At 36.4% G+C, this 23,373-nt stretch overlaps 1 protein-coding gene across 1 annotated transcript in view; it reads left to right on the forward strand.

Annotated features, from left to right (window-relative positions):
• Nucleotides 1-23,373, forward strand: part of PRKN (parkin RBR E3 ubiquitin protein ligase) — a 705,198-nt gene that overhangs the window by 512,440 nt on the left and 169,385 nt on the right. The gene's annotated exons all lie outside the window — the stretch shown is intronic.

Below are 23,373 nucleotides of genomic sequence, written 5' to 3' on the forward strand. Positions count from 1 at the left end.
TAAATGTTCTGGTGGTCTTTTGGAGGATGTTCCCAAGGTTTTTGACATGTGTTCCCAAGAAGTGGTGTCATGTTGTTGTCAGTGGTCAGTGTAGATTTTCTTCTAATCAGCAACTGAGACAGAAGAAATTTTATGTTTTTATTGTCTGTTGAGCAATTGCAGGTGCTTTCAAATGGGAAATAGTCTCTTTTTTAGTCCACATTCCTCTTAATGATTACCATTGTTTTGGAGATTGAATCACAAGCTTGATTTTACATCATGTAACTCAGTGACAAATTCCTCTATATCAGTCCCTAAATTTTACCAAATACACCTACAAAATAAGTGTAATTATCCTCCTTTTGTGAAGTCAGGAGAAAAAGTAATTCTTCTATTCACCAAGGCCACAAAAAGTGATGCAGAAAAGTATTTGCAATAAAAACACTTGAAATTCTACTTTGCCTTTGTATTTCAAGATACATATGTATTTCTTCATCTGCTATAATTTGGATCTTTTTGCAGAAACATATTCCTCTGATTGTTAAAAACCATCATCCAATTTCCAATCTAAGTTTATTCACAACCATCTTATACTCACCATTTTTATAAGAAAATGATCATTGACCTAACTTTTTTTTTCCTTCCAGGTATTTGTCTCTATCATGTCATATATTTACACAAATTGCCAATCTTTCTATCTACTTGTCTGGACTCTGTGTTGATATTCATAGAATCATCAAATCATTTAGGTTGGAAAAGACCTCTAAGATCACTGAGTCCAACCCTTAACCAAGCACTGCCAAGCCCACCATTAAACCATGTCCCCAAGTGCCACATCTACACATCTTTTAAATACCTCCAGGGGTGATGACTCCTCCACTTCCGTGGGCAGCCTATTGCAATGCTTGAAAACCCTTTTGGTGAAGACATTTTTCCCAATATGCAATTGAGACATTCTCTGGCACAACTTGAGGCCATTTCCTCTTGTCCTATAACTTGTTATGTGGCAGAAGAGACCAACCCTCACCTCACTGTGACATCCTTTTGGGTCACTACAGAGAGTGATATACAAGCACTTTGGTAATTTCTCCTTGACCCCACTCAAATTACTAGTCTTACTCAGTAGATTCCTAATGTATTTCTTGTTATGGAGTTTTCTTTCTAAATTCACACGTGGGACAACTTTTAGGATAGTATTTTTTTCAAGACTTGTAACACTTTACCTTTAGAAGATACTTTAGTAGTTCTGTTGAGCCATTTCAATGAGACAGTTAGAGAAGCAGTCGCAACAGATTAAAAAACCCAAAGCCAAAACAAAACAAACAAACAAACAAACAAAAACCAGAATGGGATCCATGTTAACTGTAATGCAATAGGGAGAAAGGCAGAACAGAAGAGCACACAGCGTGAGGTCATATAACCAAGTGACTAGTCACTGAGGAAGATTCATGCTTGCTGTTCTGTACGATTACCTGTAAACCTTGCTCACCACCACAGTACATTAGATATCAGCCTTTTCTGGTTTTTTTTGCCAACTAGAGTTATTCAATTATAAATTTTGTAACATTAAATATTACCCTTTTTGCAAATAATATAACTTTTGATTGTCTTATAAGACATCTGTTGTTCCAGTGTGAAGGTTGATGGTGAAGTAGCTTTTCTTTGTTTCCTTGGTGACTGTGCCTGCTGTGATCATACCACAAAATGCAGACTTGCAGGCAGAATGAGCAGCTTATGCTTAATATTTGAACCTCTTTGTTAACAACAGTGGCCTGCTGCTAAAGAGGAGAAAGAGATTCTGATAAATCTGCATTATAGGGATGAACTTTTCTAATTAACTGTGTGTGGGTTTGGAAACTTGTTAAGGATACACATTAGCAATTTGCATTCTAAAGGTAACAAACAGGACAACCTATTTGATAAGAATATCAATAATAAGAGAGTTCTTTGGGTGTTTTCAAGGAAAGAATTGCAAATCAAATCTTATTAATGCTCTTCATCTTGTTTACATCTGTTTCATTAGCAAGTAGATAAAGAAACATGCATGGCGATAACAGTGTAATACATTATAGTTCCATAACCCAATTAAGCTGCAATGATTACATGGAAATGAATCCATATACTACTCAGATTATATAATCTCAATGTTGTTTACGTTTGATTTTTAATCTCTTGTGTTCATTGTATATGGTTAACATCTTTGACATAGTTAACATCTTTGACATGCCTTGGTTTTGTTTGTTTCTAGTAGAAATTCTACTATTGGCAAAGCGATGGATTTTTTTTGTGTCTGTGTTACCTGCTACTATTTGTTTAATAGTGGAGTGCAAATGAGTCATGTAAACAAAAATAATATAAAATTGCCTATATGTTACTAGACTCTCCCAGTATTTATGAGCCCCCCACCCAAAAAAAAAAAAATTCCACATAGTGCTAAGTCAGAAATGTGGATTGCTGTGTAGGAGTATATATTCAGCAGGGTCAGAAACATCTAACGCTACAGTGTTCAAAACTGGAACACATACTTGAAAGTCATGAGTTTGTATTAAAATTATTGAACTATAGTTGAATTTGTTTTAAATTCAGTACTAAGAAAGAGCTCATTATTTGAAGAAATGTGTAAAAATCTAAACCAAGAACATATGAGTAGGATAAATGGTGTTATTTGGTTTAGTGGGTACCACCTTTGCTGCACTAGTGCTCCACTTTTATAGTATCTAGAGTTTCAGGGGAAAATGTTATCTTTTTATAGTGTGATATGAAAATTTTAATGTCTAATATATTCTGTGAAAGACTGTAGTATGTTTTACTACTTTGATCTTTTCAGTGTTCAGTATTTTGATTGGCTGGACATTTTGCTTCTTCCCCACAGGTTTCTGAGACTGTAAACAGGGTAAAAATTAGAGTAGCCAGTCAGTCAAATTATGGAATATTGAAAAGGTCAAAGCCATACAGGACTGTACTTAACTTACAGAATATATGAAGCAGTAAAATTCTGATAGCTTGTTCTTGTGCTGTGGGTTGCAACAAGAGAGAATAATGCCGTAGTTTGAATCTATACATATGATGGTAATTATGAGAATGGAAAATGGTGCAAGCATAACCTACTGTGATCCTGACAGTCTTTTAATTTTTAATATAAAGGCTTTTTAAAAACTCTTCTGCATGTAGAGCTAAAAATATACTTTTAAGTTTATTGAAACTGAGGTCTCATATAAGTTCAAGTTTCTTTATAATCAAAGCAAGACTGACTAAAAACAAAGGGACAGAACAAAAGCAGAAATGTGCTATTTTTCATTTATAATGCTTTGCGTAATGTAACAGACACAAAGATGCGATCATGATTATAGAAATGAAATGCAGTAAAAATGTCTAATCTGATAGTTTGGTATAGTAACTTTGGGAAAAACTGATCTTCCAGGGGAAAGTAAACTAAATCTGAAAGCTCATATATTTGCCTTTGCAGCACAGATATTACTTTCCTAAGTAGTGGTAAGGGAAAAGAGCGGTGGAAATACTCTATTTAAGAATTAAAATTAAAATTCTAATTCGATTGTCCTTTTCTTAGTAGAAAGAATGAAACTGCTTTCTTATTTGAAAACTAACTAATCCTTTATAAATTCCATCTACACTACTTTTTTCTTCTAGTTTCTTTTTAAGTGTAAATTGTATTACCCTCTAATGTCTCCATGTGGACCTGAGCCCAATGGAAACATTGGGATACAGAGTTAAACTCTGCTAAGTGTGTTAAGTACCACTTTTTAAACTTTTAGAAACTTGCAAATTCAATTCCTGGTGTAACCAACTCAAGGAAATACTTCATCAGAACTGGAAGCAGTTAGATACTAATTGGTCTTTTGCTTATTAATTAGAAAATCCCAAACATTTGGATTTTACCTCCACATTCTGTCTTAAAACTGTAAGACAGGTGGGAAAAGTAGAGAGGGATGCAAAGTGTAAGAGATGAGGGAAAGTAGAAGAGTTAAGGGCTTTCTAACCATATCAGGTAGTCTACCTTCTCATGAGATTTACTTTTTTCAAAGTAGAAAAGGCTGATGTTTCACTACCTTTGCAGTCATTTATTACAGTGCAAATGGCTCTGGATTAAACAGAATAATGATATATTTGAATATATGTGTTATGTTATAGTATTACTTGGTAGTATATAATGATTGAAAAGAAGTAACTGGCATCTCCTGGCTCAGATCTTGTTAATTAAGGTGCAGATAGATTTTCCACAATATTTGTATCGCTACCAATTTTGATTACATTAGTACCCCAAACTGAGGTGAGTTGTGCAAGTGTTAGGGAAAAAATCTTTTGTTCATTAAGAGTTTATACACCCAGTAGGACCACAAGTGGGAGAAGAACATCTCATTAGGCAGTGTATTTGTAATGTCCTTTTGTTTGGCCTGACTGTTTATTAGAAATATACGGCAGCATTATCTCAGACTAGGAAATAGGAATATAAAAGAATGTGTGCCTAGTGTCTGCCCAGCTAAACTGATAACTGATGTCTTTAAATTAAGATGTACATGACTTTGTATTTCCTCTTAAAATATGTCTTGATACTCTGAGAATAAATCTTGGTACAACAGGAGCATTTTCTCCATATGGGAGTTTGTGAAAACCTACTACCTCCTACTTACTGACTGTTCAAATATGCACTCATGTATTTTCATTTTGATAAATGCTTTTTAGCGTTGCCTTACTGAAGGAATTTTTATAACAGCAATCCACGACCATTCCCTGCCTTTTTTCTCCCTTGGAGAATTAACATGGCTACTGCAACTGCACTGCTGATGCATCTCTAACAGAATGGAGTCTCTTGTCAGGTGGCTGAGGGGCACTACCGTAAAAAGTGGTGCATATGAGTATGAAACCTTTCAAGAATTCACAACCTTATATCCAGAGCTGGAATCTATAGTCTGAAAGAACTTTAAGAGTTCTTTGTTCACCCACCTTCCCAAAGGCAAGTCAGTCATGCCATGCCACACCTAAAAGGCAGGGATCAGGTTTGTTCTCAAAAAAAATTCCAGCAACGTAAACATCACCTTTTCTCCAGTGTTCTCCTGTACTTTACAGGCTTCTTGGGACAGGTGAATTGAATCTCTTCAGCTATAATTCATTCACATTGTTCCTCGGTTGGCTGTGATGATGGAGCACACTATTTTCTTGCCTCGTTATGGTTCCTTTATCCATATTTGTAAGCTCCTACCTTCCTTTTCTTCAATCTTTTGTTTTTTCTGGACAAAAATAAGAACAAGCAAAAAACCAAATGAACAAATAAACACTTGTTGCTTCCTACACTACCCCAGTCTGCTATCTTGGACTGCATTATGCAAAACATAGCATAGTCCATCTGAGTCAATCTTGTCCAGGCTAAGTAGACTGGAAGAACTACTTTGCATTCTCTGTGCATGACATTTCTCTTCACATGAACTTACTCCATAATAAGTTTTTCTGGCTGCGGCGTGATATCAGGTATTGTAGAATTGGTCTTCACAAATACAGAACATCTCCCACTCTATGACTAAAATCATGAGGCACTGTGGATATTCAAATACTCTGAACATTGGTTATTTAAATTTTCAAATGAAGTTGAAAAATTCAGGACAGAGAAAATCTCAAGAAACTCTGCTGACTGCTAATGCAGGTGGAGGATTAGCAGCACGAAGGCAAATCAGATTCAACATGCCAAATACAACATTATACATACTGAAAGTAGGCTGAATCATATAAGCAGCAGGGTTATGAACAGCGTCTTTATGCTTAACGTTGCTCTTAATGTGCAGCAAGTATAGATATTTTAAATGTAGATATAGCTGCGTTTATAACGCTGCTGCTGCTTTTGAGAACACACGCAGGATCACTCTCGAGGAGAAAAGACAACGCAGAAAGAATCGCGTCTTGTCTGTATCACCTGGGGAGTCTTTCTGCTGTGCCTTCTGCAACCGGACTTGTCTATCTCGCATTGGCCTTTTTAGCCATCAGCGCGCTTGTAGCAAGCGTGGGTAGAGCCCCTCTCAAATCTTCGTTCGCGAAGCCTAGCCATGATGATGATGAGATATAGCTGCGCTAGAAAAAACTATGTAGATAAACTTGCTTGCCATTTGGTGTTTGTTCTAACTTTATTAGTTTCTTCCTCTTTCGTTCTCCTAAATTGTCCTACACATATGTTTTTTAACTAAAATTTTAAATATAGAAATATACTCAGCAGTCTTTTAGAAATCACAAACAGGAACATAATTTAACATCTTTCCTTCACAATAATATAGAGGTATGACAAATGCCAGTTTACTGTATTTAAATATTATTCTACTCTGAAAGAACAAGTTTTGCAGTAGAGAGGTGACTGAATATGTTGGATGGATGCATTAGCTACACTGAAATTAGAAAAATATAATACATGCAAAAGAACTCCACTGGTCGGTTGCCTTGTTATCTAAATGTAATGAGATATTTTTCTGTAAAATTAGTCAGAATTATTTATGTAATCTGTTTACTGCATGCTATTCTAAAGAACATAGTAGCTGGTTTCCTTTTTTATGATGCCAAAAGTATTAGATAAAGCACAGGAATAGCAAAATTCCCAGAAGAAAAAAATAGGAAAAAACATTCTTTGAATGTTAGTGGACTACCTCTTAAGATGTTTGTAATCTCTACTAATCAGTCTTTTTTTTCCCTTTTATTTTTATATTAAGTATAAAGTGGTTGGTCACTTCTCATTCAAATTTTGCTCCTATGATTCAAAGGTCTTGTTTAAAATAGTGATGATTTGAAGAGACCTTCACTATGAAACATCAAAGTACAATATGATATAACAATCCTGCCTGCAGATGCAAAACCACAAAGGACAGACTCTTTTAAATCACATTTTCTAAGGTCTTCTTCAGTGTATTGAATAGTTACAGGTTGAATTGTTTAGCATTCCTTGTTAACTTGCTCAGATTAACCCTTTGGAATAATGTTGGAATAGCTGCATCTAACTAATTGTATGGCTGTTACTGATATATCTGCACTGTAGAAATTCTAGAGATGTTGACTCTATTCTTGAAAAATTGTTTTCCCATTAGTAGAGGAAAATATGCAGTACCAAGTGAAATTTCTGCTGAGCCCTTTCATTGTTCTACAGATGTGTAGCAACCAAAAGATGTGTAGCAACAATTCTACAGATGTGTAGCAACCAAAAGATATGTTCCATAAAACAGGTGGGAAGAGGCTTGCTGTCTGCTGTAAAATATGAGTTTGAGCTGCAAAAGTGATGCTGACTCACTCATTTCTAGTTTGGTTTAGTCAGAATTTTAAAGAATGCTTTTCAGTCAAGTAACATTGGCATTACAATCCAGGGTGCTGCTTTGTCTCTTAGGCAGCATGTCCTATGTGGCACACTGAAAATACTGTAAAACTGGAGTTCTCTGTTGCTGTTGTTATGCATACAGATTAGGTACAACATATTGTAAGATTTTTCCATGTTATCCAAGACACCTCTGTTCTCATCTGGAAAAAGGGTCTGGCTGTCTTTCACTGTCTTATAATCCTTGGCCTTCTTCAACACTGACAGCGAGGGAACAAGCGTGAAGCACTTTGTGGGTAGCAGTTTGACTGGGCATGGTCTCATTTTATGTGGACTGAGAGTTGGTTCATGTCTTATAGCTTTTAATGAGATTAATTTGTTCCCAGCAAAGAGTGTATTCAGACGATCTCAGTGGAGGTGAAGAATACTGTGTCTCATTACTTACCCCTTCAGCCAACAAGGCATTGTCAAAGAAAATAACATACTGACATGTAGGTCCTGATGTCTGTTATTATATTTTATTTTTACAGATTTAGCGGTTTGTTTGTTTAAAGATGTATATACAAGTAAATTTGTATTTTTTGTTTGTTATTACTGTATTCATAAAGGTAAACCATGGACTGCAAGCAGTAACAACTGGCTTTTTTGCTTGACCCTGATAAGAGGAGAAATATGATAAAATTCAAAGGATTTTTTTGCCTTAAAAACATTTCATGAAAGTGACCTAAGTTTAAAAAATAACATTGTATTTGAATCAAGATCAGTCCAAGAGAAATACATTTTATTATTTTTTTAGATTTCAACTGAATCAAGAGATAGAAACAGGCTGGTTAGAAAATTTACACCTGAGAGCTTCAGTTTGGGTAACTTTATACAAACAGCTCAGGCTGCCTTCCATGAGGACACTCAGAACTGTGAACCTAGAGACAAGCATTATGAACTATACTTTGTGAAACTGAAGTGTTAAGAGCAGCAAGAAGTTCTTTTTTAACTAAGGGCTGGACAAATTACACCATGGAGGAAGAAGGTGGAGAGCAGGGAGAACATAATCACTTGAAAGTTGTGTCATCTCTCCTTTTCTTGAAAACTCTTGTATTTCTTTTTGTCAGTGCACAGGCTTGACACTATGCCTAGGAATTATTCCTTTCATTTCTCTTCTTCTGTCTTCAATATGGCCTAGGTTCCATTTTACCAGGTCACATACCGTTTAAGAGACAGACAGCAACATTTTATAAATAGACATCTATGACAGTGAAGTAAACTGATGTCAAATGTTGCACAAAAATCTCTTTTTTTTCTATGCATAATTTAGGCCTCCTGAAATGCAAATGTCTGGCAGTTTTTAAAGTGAAATACTGGTGCAAATATAAAGTTAATTTTTGTATCTCAACATCTTCATTGTACCAATAGCAACAGCATTAATAACCTTGATGCTGAAGCTATTTAGAAGGTACTTTAATGTGAATATGCATAATATAGTAAAGTTCACTGCATTTTGGTACAGTGAATTTCTTTTTTTAAATTTTAAGTTAAAAATCAGAGATGTAATTACATTTTTCTCAAATTTGTTTGCTGGCTCACTATAAGAAGGGGGGGTGGGGGCTTAGAGTTTTTTTACACTACTTGTACATGAATCAAAAAATACTGGGGATCCTAACAGTGTGTTCAGGTCAATGGTTATTTAGGAGTCCAAATAAAAGATAGGCATCTTAAGGCTTCACCAATCTATGTGATGCTTCTGCTCAGTTATCAATGACTCTCTATCTTCTTTATTTCCGGTTAAGAATTCCAGACCTATTTAGGTAAAAAAGATGTTTAGATTTTGTGACCATGCATGGGACAATGTTACAGTGTCAGTTGGTTGCAGCAGCTCAGTTTTGTGTCCTTTCCTTGATGTGTTCAAGGATGTGCTGCTGCAAGGTTCATCCTGGAGAGACACACACGTCATTTTTTTTTCACCTGAGAAAAATGCTAGCCTATTTATTACAGGGTGTTTTCTCAGGTAACTAATCTGGAATTGAGATGTAACTATGTGGGTTGAAACAAGGTTTTAAAATGTTTCTTAAAAATATTCTCATTACTTTATTCTACCTAGTTAACATATAGAGCTATATGTCAGATCATCTGAGAGGCAGATGTTATCTTACAAAAACAAAAAGATTTAGAAAAGGATTTGAACCTGGAAAACCAAACTAAGGTCTAATCCTACTGCCATGACTTATATAAATGAATTGAAAGTGGTAATAGAAAATCCCTTCTATATTGTGCTAACGTCAGCTACAACATATGTGCAAGCTAAGTTGCAAATACTGCCTGCCTGCCAACTGTAACGGTTAATAGCATAATAGATTTTCTCATGCAAAACATTCTGCTTGTTCTGTATGGATGCATGTATTCAATATACTTGATTTTCTAAACTAGAAGAGAATCAATGACTGAAAAATTTTATTTGACTGGTTTGCTTACCAGATACATCCATGTTAATATAAGACATCCCGAGAATGACAACAAACACAAGTTACAAAAATCTCAGCTTCAGTTTCATTCATGATGTATCCTGAACATACTGAGTTGCAATATTTGATACTTTCTTTCATGATTTCACTCTTTGCAAAATTATACATTTCTGAAATCTTGTAAGTGAAGCCTAATCAGTTATCTGAGTGTATGACAAAGAAGCTTTTGTAAGACACGTTAGGGACGGTATTTTCACCCACCAAGATCTGTTCAATCTTTGAAATTCTTGAATATAAACTGCATATTATTTTAGTCTATTAGTCTATTTTAGTCTATTGTAGAGGGCTTTGTAAATCCCAAAATTTATGACAAAGAGACCTGGTATTTTTCTTCACTTTTTACCAGTGAGGGAAACTGATGTGTAGAGGAGTCAAGAAATGTGTTCATTGCCGGGGTGTCAGCAATAGGGGCCAATCTGAAACAGAACTCAGCAGTTTACTTGTTAGTCCTCTCTGTGAGTCTTGAAGAGCACTGCTGACCTAGCATTGGGCTTTTCCAGGTTTCTTTATGACTGCAACTACATCCCAGAAGTTTTTCTAAGCTTTGTTGCCCGTTCTTCTAAATGCATTCTTTTGTCTTGCTGCCATTTTTGCTGTTTTCTGGAAAGGGGTGTTTTGTTCAAGCCTCATTCATTTGAACACATGAAACTTAATATGTCTCCTCTACTTCTGAATAGTTTTCTTTCCCATGCCATTGTTGTAGCAAAAGCAATTTCAGTCAAATTCCATCAACTATATAGAAAATTCCTTTCATTTGGTTATTCAGTACTTACCAGGTATGCAGGATTTGGCAGGGATGGAGTGAATTTTCTCACCACACCCACGACACTAAGCTATTTTAAGATTTACCTTCATCCAGTAACTTCATTTTTCTTTCTTTACCTTGAGCAAATGTCTGGGCTTAAAATACATATTACAGTTTTGCAAGGGTGTGATCTCTCATTGTTGATATTCCTTATGGAATGTGTTGTTCTAGTAGTCCACAATGTGGTAATCTGATCTACAAATACACAGTACTGTGAGAACACCACTGCCACCAGCTTCTTTGCATTCAGAAGGTACTTCTGCAACATGCACAGGCAGTTGTTGATGCTGCTGATCTTCATACCTAAGTGAGAAAGGATGAGCATTAAACCAAAAACTTCACTAAAAGAGAAAAAAACCTTCTCACCAGAATATGATACCTACCAAAACAGAAACAAAAGCTTAATTCTATACTATTCCTTTCCTTTCACTGTAAATAGATTTTACTGAGTAGAGCTGATACAGGGACTATCTCAGCTAATAAAAGTCATTGGAGGATATTGATTTGAACTTACATGTCTTGGGGAAATCTTGCCAGTAAATGTTCACCATTGAAGTACAATAGACATTTATGGAGCATTTTAATAATATTTGCGTGTATCTACTGTGGACCTGCAACTGAAAAGCCTAGTGTGGACATCAGAAAGAGTCTGATAATACTTTGATGTGAAGTAGAAGTATTTTGTATTTGTGTACTGAACTCTGAACTGCTCTTGAAAGCACTTTGACTGAATGAATGACCTGGAGTGAATTGGTGTTGAAAGAAAGCTGAGCAAACTGGAATTGGAAGAAAGTTCACAGAACTTAAACAATATTAAATATGGGTTTAGTTGTTGAGTATGGTTTTCAGACATATATGCAAACGTTTGAAGTTGTCTCCTTTTGATCCTGCTGTGATATATTCAAAGAGAGGTGGTGTGGAAAGTGGTTCTCTCTTGAATTCTAACCCCTGTTTTGCTTCCTGGGTTGTTATGGTTCAAACACAACAAACTTCATTTCTGTTGAGAAAAAGTACCATGTGCCACCACTTTCTGGTTTACTCCATTTCAGATTTTTTGTTCTTGTGTTGAGGAGGATGAGGTGAATAAAACAGAGAGTGGAGAAGAAATTAAACTGACAGAATATAAATATTCCCTCCTATAAACGCTGAGGCAGTTAGAACTGCAAATTTATAGGACACCTAGAAAGGAGACTTTGTGAGTATCGAGGTAAAGTACTTTTCTGTATCAGAAAAGCTGTTATGAAGCTATTACATTAGTAGGTGACAGAATGCCATCTCTTATAAGTCAGCAGAAACTTTGCTGTTGTTTTTTCTTTGTTCATTATCACAGTATTTTTTTTCCTTTTGCACTTCAAAAAGCACACTATTCACTTTTTATTTTGCTGATGTCTACTTTTTATGTACTTAATCTTTTTATTATCACCATGGTAAAGTCTGTCTGGAGCACACTGTAACATTCATGAGGAACACTTGACTGCCAGAGGTAGCTGAGTACTATACGACACAGACTGCCTGCAAGCTGCTTCTTTCTGAGTTCTGACCATGTGATAGAAGATAATAAAGCTTTAAGTTTCATTCTCAGATTTGAGTAGTCTGGCAAAATTATTAGCCTTTGAGGTGATCATTACTATGCACTGAACACCAGTGGGGTCAATCGATCAAATTTTACTTCACTAATAAATTTCATAAATTTAATAACCTTAAAGGTCCGGAACAACACAAACCCCACTGCCTTAGCTCATTCTTTATGTTAATTCTAACCTTAAAGGGAATTTGTGATTTGTACAAATGCATAACTACTATAATTAATTAGACCTTTGTCTATATATAGACCTTTGTCTGCTATAATTTAGACCTTTGTCTAAATTCTTCTGCATGCACGCATAGAATTTCCTCTAAAGAGCAAATTTTCATTTGTTATTGTTATTAAGGACACCTTTTCAAGTGTAATTTCTGTTTTAGAGGTCTAATGTGTTTATGCTACTATAAGCAAGTTGGTTGGGGTTAATAGTTTTAGTTGAAGCAAAAATGTAAAACAAAACAACAAAACACAAAAAACAAACAAAACAGCAAAAACCAAAGCAATAAAAACAACAACAACAAACCAACCACGTGGGGTGCCTTTTATTGAGATATGAAGGTATAATATACAGTAACTGGCCAAAGTTTCTTATTGTTTATTCTGATTCTTTTTTTTTTTTTTTCATTTGCCATTACATCAGGGAGATGGATTTTTAAGGAATGTAATTTGTATCATCTGATATCTAAGCTCTGCATACCTTGTTTTCATGGTGGACCAACTTAATCAAGTCAAAGGGAGGAAAGAATACTTTTGCTGTAAGCTAATATTTTAAATCAGGCGGTTGCCCAACCACACTTCTTGTTTCACCAGGAGGGTGTTCTGAGACATCTTTCACTTGCAAGGTATTTCTCCTGGTTTAAACTTCTCATCTCGAGGTGCTGGAAGGTATAGCTCTATAAACTCTTTTGTTTCAATAACTGCTGAGATTTTTATCTTTAGCAAGATATTCAAAATGAAGCAAGAAAATTCTAATATGGTTAGATAAAATCCAGGACATTACAGCTATCTCTATATTTAACTCTTATTAAACTTTTTGCAAGTGTATTTATTAACAAGACTCAGCTAATATACTTAGAGATAGGAGTCTTATTTGTCCGTGGTTAGATACATTGCTCCTCCCAATGTACTGCTGTCAGGAACTAATGTTCCTTCAAAAATCTCAAATGCTCTTCAGAAATGTTCGCTGTGACTCTGTATCGCTGCTCTCTCCTGAAAAGGCTGTTACTCATTTGTCATTTGCCATGTCTTTGAGGAAGAACCTGCACATCAATACAATTTGATTCTTATTTGTTCTTGTATACTCCACAACTGCATCCAAATCAAAGTCTACTACAGAAGAATTCTTAATATTGCAGTGCAAATGATTAACCTGATTTGCTCTGAGCTCACACTAGCTGAATGAACTAAAAGAAGCCCTCTTTTCCAGGACATTAAGATACTGCTTTGATTTATATAAAGCTACAGGTTGCCATTATAGTTAGGTCTAGAATTCTTTAATAGACCAATTTAATGTTGCTTTTGGTTTGAGCAGTTTAAGAAGGACACCAAGAGACCAAAGGGGACGTTCTAGGACTCTTATCTAATACTATGTTTCTACAGAACAAAGTTGACTAGGAGTATCAGCATGAAATGTAATAAAATTAAGTATCATTTACTGAATTTTAAGTTGCTCATGAAATGGTCAAAAATTATATTCCTTGAAAAATATCATCTTACAGAAATGTTAACCAAACCCCCAAAATTTATGGAGAGGTATATACATATTAGCAGAGTGGAAACCTTATAAAGCTGTGAACTAGCTGTTCTCTAGCTCAGAACAGCATTGAATGCCCTCCTGTAAAGCCATTATTTTATGTTAATAAATTACCAGAAGGACCGTTTAGCAGTAATTTATTAAATTGAGATTAAATAAAGGATGAACTTAATTTACTATTATGAATTAAAGCAGAGCTCAAGGCCATAGAGTCTTGACAAACAGGGGAAAGAATGATGGATGCAGGCAGATAGAATCTATTTTTAAATGGTTATTTCTCTGGTTTTGAGTTGTGAGCAGTTCTCTTCCTAAGGGGACTTTAGGAGAGCAGAATGATGGGGTTTTTTCCATTTTCATTCTTTTTTTTTCGTTCTTTTTTTTTTTTTTAAGTGCCATTTTCTTATTTTGGTACTTGAAATATTGCCTACTATATTTATAAGTTGATTTTACAGTAACAAAGAGCTTGAAAGAATAAAAAAATATGAAAAGTTTGTTCTATATAGTGCCTTCTGTTGTTTGTTGTATCCTGATGAGTCAAAATATGAGACAGAAAGAGAATATGTAGGGTAATAGGTTTACTTGTGTTATATGGCAAGCATCATCTTTCTTCTGTGCCAAAATTCCAATGCCATGCACTACTCACTAGAGAGAAGTTGTAAGTATTTTCTGAAGAGGAGTCAATAGCCAGAGTACAATGAAAGCATCCTTTTGGCAAGGGAGAAACTCACCTTACATCAGGTTTTTTTGAGGGATTTCCTTTACATCTCCAGGCAGAATAAGAGGAGTCCTGTAGTCATTTGACTTACATCCAGCAAAAGTGTCATGCCTCAGAAACCCCATGGAGAGGCAAGACCTACAAAATCTCAGTAGTGGAGAACTCATCTGGGGGACTTGGACGGGGGAGTATCCTTATGGAACTCACAAGTTTACTCTGTGTGTTTGTGACCAAATTTTTGTCCTTGGCCTGAATTCCTTGTTTGTGAGGGCCTAAGATGCTGTTCAGATTTATTCACTCTGCTGTTTTTGATAGGTTTTAGAACTCAGCTCTTTGTGGTAATTAGTCCTTACACAGTTCTTTCATGAACTTCCCTCTGTAACAAGTAAATGTAGCAGATTTCTCAACATGGCTGATAGAGAGGTCTCTTTTTATATGCAGTAAGTAAAATCAATATTACTCTTGCTTTCATTTCAGTAGTTTTTCACTTTTTCACAGTAGTTTTCTCTTAACAAGTTGCAATAGGTTATGACAAGTGGGTAATTTAATTTTCTGAGCAATCAGAAATGGAAGGGAGGATGAAGCAGCTGTAGCTTCAATGCCAAAAGAAATGGCATTGGAGATGGCACTGGCACTTGAAGTGCATATACCTTGTTGCACTGTTCAACTAATCCATACAAGTGTTCTGCAAGATTACTGGCTATCATGCTAGTAAATTTGTCTTTCTGACACTGTTTATTCCCTTGTTCTTGTTCTTTTGTTGTGTTTTGGGTTTTGTTTATTTGGATTTTTTCTTTAAATTAGACTTCAAGCCCCACAGAATATAGACCATATTTTTATTTGGTGTTTGTACAGCATGAATTACTTGATCTGTAGCTATATGCTATGCTGATGGTAGTAGTGATATATCAGTAACAATAATACTGTAAATAATCATTGGCAGTGATCATGGATAATCTGCAGAAGAGCCATATATTGCATGGTAGCTTTGATTTTTACTTCAGGACATAATGTTGCACTACAAACTGTGCTGAAATAGTCCATAGCAGGGATTTGAAATTAAATATAAAGGATTATGCCTTGTAATGTAGACATCTGAATCAAAGCTTGAAATGTAAATTATACCTTCCCAGACGCATATTTAAATGTCAGACCAGTGGTTGTTCATTTGTGTAGGTCTTTATTATCTCTTTGTGAGCATTTTCTCATCTGCTGTTTTCCTTGAGGAGGTACTGGAAATATTGATTCCCAGTAGCTGATATGCAGGTTCTTACTAGGTTAGTCAAATCCTACTGAGGTGTTGGTTTTTGGTATGTTGAAAAGAGCATTAGAGAACCATCACATGCAGTTTGGCATAGTTGGAAGTCCACAGGAGGGTAAATAAATTGAGTGAATGTGAAACCTGACTGGCCATTTTGCTTTAGAAGATATGGCACTGTTAGGTCAAATGTGAAGTGGATTTGCACTGGTGGAATAACTTTGCATTTCTTCCACTTGAACTATTCTTCGCTGCTATGTAGGTAGAGGACTTGAAGCTTCTGTGCGGTCATTTCTTCCCCCATCATGAGAACTACACTGGTAATAAAAGCTTAACTAAACAATGAGTGGAGAAAAGGAAAACCTTATTGAATTTATTTTATTTTAGTGAGCTGCAGAGCATATTGTATTTCTTAGATGCATGAAAGTATTAGGATCTTTATTGCTCAATTAAATTATGCTTTTTACATGCTATCTTTGCTTTTTAAAAAAAGAGTGCCAAAAGGCTAGAAGAACAAGACAGAGAATTGGTTCAAAATATACAAAATTTGCAAGAGATGTTTCCATTTTAAAATGTGCATAATACTCAAGTAAATAAACAAAACCAATTTGTTTGCTGTGGTTGAAAGATTAAAAACATTAAGCAATCTTGAAGTTAATATCTGTTCCCGGAAATTATAAAAAGGATGCCTACATCAGCATTTCAAGCATTTTAAAACCTTCAATATTTATACCGATTTAAGGAAAAACATATTTACTGCTGTCACTTCTTTTAGCATCCTATTCCCTACTCCTCTCACACCCATATTCAGTGTTATAAACTGAAGTGATTAATTCTCAAGGGAGGGGTGGATTTAATTACCTGGATTGTCTTTTTGGCTTTCATTGTCATCTGTATTCACTTTCTTTTCTTTTCAAATATTCATTGATTTTGTCCACTGCTAAAGGTGATTGGTAAAACTATTCAGAACTAATTGATAAAAGAGTGTTTTCGGTAACAAATAGAAAACAACAGCAGCCATTAGTTACCTCACTAATACTCTGCAGTATTCACACTGGTATATGCAGGTGCTGTTAGCCAGTGTTATTAGGGTCATGTGCTAAACCCCTTGTCTCTGCATATCCTTCTGTAATTTTAAAAAGTGTTCGGCATACTATTTCCTCTCCCTTTTTTCCGACCTTCTGCTGAGTGGAAATATCCTTCTCTGCCTGCCTAAAGCAGAGTGCCCTCAACTTTTTGTTACTGTAGAAACCCTCTTTTTGCTTCCTTGAGGATGTATCTGTACTACTCATAAACCAGCACAACCATTAAAGTGGCCTATCTTTGACAGTACTACAGATAAAGCTCCAATTATGCCTTTTTACTGTGTACCATGACCCCATTTTATTCAGATTGTCCTCTGAGGTTTTGTCCTGATGAAAAGTCCTTTTCTGCAACACTATGGCTCCCATGCTCCATTCTACCTCCTCTGAGTGTAGCAACACTAGAAAGGGAGTTTTCAGCTATATTGTCACTAGCCTCAAAGCCCTCAGATTCTTTTTCCAGGAAAGCCTACTTTAATTACCATTAGAAAAGGCAGTAATTCATATAGTGGCATATAACACCTATTAGTCATTCCTGTAGCTTTTAAATAGATTAACTTTCTCTTTGACTATTCCCCCTGAACAAGCTTCTACATAACGCATGGTCTTGAACCTCCACCATCATTCAGCTTCTAATTTTTTCTTGGCTGTTAGTGCAAGGTTTGAGATCCAGCATGTTTAGTTTGACACAGTGAATTCTTGAGGAAGGATGGGCACAGCAGAATGCCTAGGTGAGAGGGAAGAAGTCCTGCATACCAGGATAAGATATTAAATTTCTTTAATCTCTTCCTCTCTGGAAGCTGTTGCATCTGCGGAGAAGAACAAGGAAACTAAGACTTCACGTATTTGTTCCTTGTGGGGTGGGGGGTGGGGGACACAGGGCATGGACAGGTTTCTGCAGCTGTGCTGGGATTTTGAGCTGCATATAATGATCTGACTGGTATTCCATAAAGCGTTTGCTCACTTATGGTCTTTTGGGGGAGGTTCTACTGCAGGAATTTTGAGAAGTACTCTGATACTCTTTTTACAGTTGCAATTGCAGCTGTTTTCCAAGATCCATGAAGTTGTGGTTGTTAGAAGACATTCCTAGTAACAAGTGCAAGGGAGTCCAGAAGGTATACTGCTTGATTCCAGTTTTCATAGGAGAGCAAAGACTTTCTCATCTCTTGTATGTTGAGACACTCCATTCATATGGAGATTTTTGAGTACTCCAAGGACCTTGACTAATTAAAACCATGTAGAAAGAAGAGATTTAACTATCAATATTCCATTCGTGTCAGATCCCAGTATTCTGCTGTATGATTTTTCTTGCAATTGATACACCAACGGTCTGCAAAAATCACAAACTGTTTTAGCTGTTGCTGCTCACTAGGAATGGATACAGGAATAGTTCTGCCCTTAATGAGACAGACACACCTTCTGAAGTCACACTGGAGTGGCAGAGAGTATGGTTCCCTTCTTCAATAAAATCCCTGTGTATCTCAAGCCAGTAATCTCTGGTGAGCAGACTGCCATATTTTTAAACCAAATTAGGTTATATACAATGTGAAACAGATGGATAGTTCTGTGATTTTTTTGGCATTGAACCTTCTTCCCGTCTTCAGTAGATGATCTCAGAAGTATCAGTCATGTTTGCATCTCCAATGTAAAAGAACTGGTAAAAGTTCACTTCTCAGGGAAAAGGACTCTAAGGCAAATATTTCTCTTTGCAGAAAAGAAAAAGGTGGAGAGCATCATTAGATACTGATAATTTAACTCTTTTTATTAGAAAACCAGCATGTAGAAGAAGACTTCAATTTCATTGTTCCATTGCTCCAGATGGGAGAGCAGATTGCATCTTTTGACCTGCAAGATGCTGTCAAGTTATTACATTGGATTATATCTAGTACTGGAAAGAGAGTCAGATTGTTAACAAATTGGAGTCTTCCTTTAGGTCCTGTCATAACAACCAGTATCTTCACAAAGACTTTGGCTCTGATTGTTCAAAGAAAGCTGTGATTGTCCTTCATATTGACTTATACGGAATACCTCTTTTCATCAACTGATGAACTCTGCCAACCTCATTCTAAATGTCTCAGATTTGTCGAGCTGAATTGTGAACTACTAGTTGGTTCTCTGTCAGTGCTTGGCATTTACAATAGCAAAACTGGACTTGATTGTAGCCTTTCTTTAGTAACTAGAATTTCCTCAGTAGAAGGAGCTTTAATCCTGTGTTTTCAGTCTCTGTTGAATCTTTTAGTTAACAATAAAGTCCTACCTCTTGGATGGGTCATAGGATTGTACAAGTGTAGCTATGTGTACTAGACTTTAAATGTAATGTTTGCAAACATTGTATCTTTTCATTAGGTAGCACATAACGAAAAAAAACTGGATCAATCAGACCACGGCTTGCTTGAAACAAACCACAGTAATTATTGTAATTAATAGTCATATTTCCACATGCTAATCAGAGATACTAAATTAGATCTGCAGAATAATATAATTTTGTTTTCTTATTTTGTGTAGTATGATAACCAAAGATGCTTTCTTTGATACTGAAGAGACCATTTGATGGGACCAAGAGTTCAAGGATTATATACTGTGAGCAAGTTCAGTGTGCCTGAAAATATTTTAGTCAAGCTTTATACTATGTTTTGCAGAATAGGAAATATGTAAGGTGATAGGCAGTATTACTATCATTACCCACTAAAGCCACTCTTTCCTTCCCCTCTACAACCGAATAGAGGAGAGAAATAAAAACAATGAAGGATTCATGAGTTGATATAAGAGCTAGGAGAGGTCACTGGTCACCATCATCACAGGCAAAACAGACTCAAAGTGGGGATTTTAATTAAATTTATTACTGACAGGATCAGAGCAAAAGAGTGAGAAGTAAAATAATCTTACAAACACCTTCCCCTCACCCCTCCTTGCTTTCATGTTCTCCCTGCTCCCACCCAGTGGTGCAGGGGAACAGGGAATAGGGGTTTTGGTCAGTTGTTTTTTCTGTCTCTGCTCAGGGGGAGGAGTCCTTCCCTGTTCCCGTGAGGTCCCTCCCATGAGAGACAGTCCTTCATAGACCTCTCCGGCATGAGTCCATCCCTCAGGCAACAGTTCTTCATGAGACTGTTATCATGTGAGTCACTCCTCCATGGGGTGCAGTCCTTCATAAATGAGCTGATCCACTGTGGGTTCCCCACAGGGGCCACAAGTCCTGCCAGGGAAAACCTGCTCCAGTGTGGGCTCTTCTCCCCATGGGTCAGCAGGTCCTCAGCAGGACTGTGCTACATCATGGGCCTCCCATGGGGTCACAGCCTCCTTTAGATATCCACCTGCTCCGGTGTGGGCTCCACCAGAGGCTATAGGTGGATCTCTGTACCCCGATGGTCCTCCATGGACTGCAGGGGCACAGCTGCTCCACCATGGTTGAGACAACAGGCTGCAGGACCCTCAGCTCCAGTACTGGGAGTGCCTCCTTCCCTCCTTCTGCACTGACCTTGGTGTCTACATTGTTATTCAGATGTTCTCACTCTGCCCTTCCCTTGCTGGAATTTTCATCTCTGCAATAACCTTCCGTTCTTAAATATATTATCACAGAGGCATTACTATCATTCCTAATTGGCTCAGCCTTGGCAAGCAGCAGGAAGCCTGTCTTGGAGTTGGCTGGCATTGTCTCCACCAGGCAATGGAGGCTTCTAGCAGCTTCTAACAGAAGCCACCCCTGTATCCCCCATTCCTACTACCAAAACCCAGCCACAGAATCTCACCACAGGCGTCCAGAATGCATTCCTGATTTTGTTGTTGGAAGAGGTATGTAGATGTTATCTTCACTTCCCCTCCTTTCTGAATTATTGCACATGGCAGTGCAGAACAGAATACCCAAACTATTGATGATTCCTACTACAAGCCCATGAAGTAACATTTTCAAGGCAAATTGACACAGAATCACTAAAAATTGTTTTCTAGAAATTCTTGACTGTTCACCAGAGCTAAAAAACTCTGATCTTTACTGGTTTCCTCAAACTTTATTAAAGTGCAGTTTGACTTTTGCATCCCGAAGTTAATCTCTTACCCATTTTATTAATTTTTCTGCTGGTGGTTTTTGAGGTCTTTAATAATCTTATTTTACCTGTCAGGAACTCTGTCATTCAGTGAGGTCTTGATTTTGTACTGTTTTCTATAATTAAACAGCCATTTGATCTAGCTAAGAACGTTCCTTTTTGAGTGGGAGAGTCTTATTCAACAAACACCTTGGTTGCCAGAAAATCTGCCCTATGTGTGGACATACATCCCCCATGTGTCTTTTTATATGGTGTTCATTAAGAATAAAGGTTTTACTTCAAGTGCCCCCAGAGGGTTGTGTGGTAGTTTTTTCGAGGAGGAAACGACTTTGTCATTGTTTTTCTCAAAATCATATGCCTCCACTGCTGAGACAGCATTGTTTACCATGGTTGTTAGACGTGTCTTATCTTCTTCTATCTGGTAGAAGGTTCCTTTCTGCCAAGGGTATCTGTGGTTAAATATTATCAATTGTGAATTGTCAGTTTTCTCATGTCAATTGGATTACCCATTTTGTCACAGATACTTGTGGATAAATGATTGTGTAAAGATGCAACACAAAATGCAACTTGAATTCTGACAAAATTATCTCCAGAAATTGTTGTTAATTTCCTCCATTTATCCTAGGAGATGCAGACTCTTGAAATTGCTGAGGTTGTGTCTTTCTCTTCAGCTACTGGTCTGATAAAGTGCAGGTTTCCATGATCCCTCTCCTCATGTCTGTATCCTAGAGAGTACTAACAAGGAGCATTGTCAGGGGAGTCCATTAAATACGTTGGGTGAGCAGTGAGATCTGTTGCAAACATATGGCTTGGCTAATCATAGTAGCTATTCAGCATACAGGATTTTCCCTCAAGTCCAATAATTCTGTTTATATTCAAAGGCTGTCCACAGCTTCTTTCTCTTTGCTGCTGGACCGAATCTTGTCATTGCCCTCTTTCAATTAGTATAAAAACCCTGCTAAGTTCGAGTTTTGCAGCACAATTAAAAAGCTCTTACAGCAGCATTGATGTAAGTGCCACATTACAGTGAATATGGAATGTGTTTTTGTCATCTGGAATTGCCTGCTAAATGTGCTGAATTCTCAGGTTCTGCATGAAGGCATAACATTTTGCACTGGGCAACAACACTGCAGGGAATGTCTCCAGACAGAAAGATGCTGTCCTCCATGAAATGATACTAGGTATTCATCTGCCTCTATATCCTCTGCCTGAGCTACATAGAAGGTTGCAGTCAGATGTTTTAGCATAAGTATCACGCTGAACTGAGTTTGTCATGGTTGGAAGAGTCTTGTCCAAAATGGTTTGTAGGAACTTCATGACTGTATGCTTTTTAGTAGCTGAAATTTACTTATAGATGTGCTCATCTAAAATAAACTTCCCCTGATATCCTAAAATATTCTTGGTATTTAAACAGCATATAAGAATTTACCGTAGGAGGGTCCATATTATTCTCTCTATTAAAAAAGAGATATGTATTTCAACAAAATATACAGCTATGGACTTATAGAAGAAATTATTGCCTCAGACGTAGATAATAGGTCTTGTGTAGTCTTATGTTGCCACATACATCGATATCATATTCCAGTAGGAGAGCTTTACTAAAATAAGAATTATTAAACTGAAAGTACAATTGTCACTTCATACTGAATATTTGGCTCCTCCTTTTGAAATTGGGGATGAGAAATCTGGATAATTGTGACAGTTATTTAATCACATTATTGCTAAAAGTTCAGGAGTTTCTATAAGATTTAAAAAAAGATTCTTAGAAGTGTGGAAACCATTCAGTATTAATTCATGTAGATGTTAAAATATGTATTTTTTCAACAACTGAAAAGTGATATCATTAGACAGGCTAACACATGCTCTTTCCTTTCAAAACGATAGTGTGAAATTGGCACTAATAATCACATCTGTTTTTTCAGCATTGCTGAATATAAAATTAAAATTACTTTCTGCATCACCTGCATATGTCCTTATGGCCTTTCAAATATATTCCTTTATAATCATATACAGTTAGAATGTTCCATGAAGACCTTCAGACTTGTATGTCAAATTTTGTAAGTTGTGGGGTTTTTTGAATGTTTTTGAGAAGCAGAAAAGGGGCTAACACTGTTAAAGTGCTTTATCTTTCTTTCTTCCATTGCCAAAACCATTAAGAGCTGATTTAGTAGTATACTGATTTTTTAAATAGAAATCTTGCCTATAGAAAAACTATCCTTGAGTTATATTTTCTGGTGGTTTTTTTTTTTTTTTTTTTTAATCAATGTTTTCAGGAACATCGTAATTTCTAATCAGTTGGGCTTTTTTAACCTACTTTCATTTCTTCGCCCATTCTCTGATGTATGG

The sequence above is a fragment of the Myiozetetes cayanensis genome, unplaced genomic scaffold, assembly GCF_022539395.1.
Source record: "Myiozetetes cayanensis isolate MyiCay16 unplaced genomic scaffold, myiCay2020 scf2-11, whole genome shotgun sequence".
In the NCBI taxonomy this organism is placed as follows: Eukaryota; Metazoa; Chordata; class Aves; order Passeriformes; family Tyrannidae; genus Myiozetetes; species Myiozetetes cayanensis.